Source organism: Arachis ipaensis, chromosome B4, assembly GCF_059453495.1.
Source record: "Arachis ipaensis isolate K30076 ecotype BB chromosome B4, ASM5945349v1, whole genome shotgun sequence".
NCBI lineage: Eukaryota > Viridiplantae > Streptophyta > Magnoliopsida > Fabales > Fabaceae > Arachis > Arachis ipaensis.
In genome coordinates this window covers 92,069,172-92,070,412 of record NC_142439.1, presented here as the reverse complement: position 1 = coordinate 92,070,412, position 1,241 = coordinate 92,069,172, and the positions used below count along the sequence as shown (strand labels likewise).

The 1,241-nt window shown below is 39.6% G+C and overlaps 1 non-coding gene across 1 annotated transcript; it reads left to right on the top strand.

Moving 5' to 3' along the window:
• The first annotated feature begins 222 nt into the window (after positions 1–222).
• Positions 223–330, top strand: LOC148568366 (small nucleolar RNA R71). The gene has a single exon (XR_015882211.1). It is a non-coding gene; the product is annotated as a small nucleolar RNA R71 (small nucleolar RNA).
• The last annotated feature ends 911 nt before the right edge of the window (positions 331–1,241 follow it).

Genomic DNA, 1,241 nt, shown 5'->3' with positions numbered 1-1,241 from the left:
GAGTATCAATCTCAAGAACTCCTTTCTTCTGAGTCATCCCATTATTCACAGGATCTCTTTCAGAAGTATACATGAACTGGTTATTTGCAACTGTTTAATGAGTTCCTGGGCTTCTGCAGGTGTTTTCTTCAGATAAAGAGATCCACCGGCAAAGTGGTCCAATGACATCTTGGACAATTCAGATAGACCATCATAGAATATACCTAAGATGCTCCATTCTAAAAGCATGTCAGAAGGACACCTTCTGATCAATTGCTTGTATCTTTCCCAAGCTTCATAGAGGGATTCACCTTCCTTCTGTCTGAAGGTTTGGACTTCCACTCTAAGCTTGCTCATCTTTTGAGGTGCAAAGAATTTGGCCAAGAAAGCATTGACCAACTTTTCCCAAAAGTTCAGGCTTTCTCTAGGTTGTGAGTCCAACCATATCCTAGCTCTGTCTCTTACAGCAAAGGGAAAAAGTATAAGTTTGTAGACCTCGGGATCAAACCTATTGGTCTTAACAGTATCACAGATCTGCAAGAATTCATCTAAGAACTGATGAGGATCTTCCAATGGAAGTCCATGAAACTTGCAATTCTGCTGCATTAGGGAAACTAACTGAGGCTTAAGCTCAAAGTTGTTTGCTCTAATGGCAGAAATTGAGATGCTTGATAAACCCCAATTTTGTGATTTATCTTGTGCTTATTTTAGGGGATTTTATCACTTTTTCCCACATTTATTCAATGAAATAGCATGGTTTTGCAATTCTCCCTTGATTTGTGCTTAAATGTGAAAACATACTTTTTAGGCCCTTAAATTGGTGATTTTAACTCACCATAATTCCATTCGATGTCTTGATGTGTTTGTTGAGTGATTTCAGGTTCATAAGGCAAGTATTGGATGGAAGAAGTGAGGAGAAAAGTATGCAAAGCGGGAGAACTCATGAAGAAATGAAAGAACCGCAAAGCTATCAAGCCTGACCTCTTCACACTCAATCGACCATAACTTGAGCTACAGAGGTCCAAATGAAGTGGTTCTGTTGTGTTGAAAAGCTAACATCCAAGGCTTCAAAATGATATAAAATTTGCCATAGTTGCTTCGCATTTAGGGACGCGTATGTGCCGATTAGTGCACGTGATTTACTAAAGCAACTCGTGGCCAGCAATTTCTAGAGCATTTTGGGCCCAATCCAACTCATTTCTAATGCTATTTCATGCAGAATTCAAGCTTGGGTAAGGGGGGAGCAATTGTTTGAAGTGTTA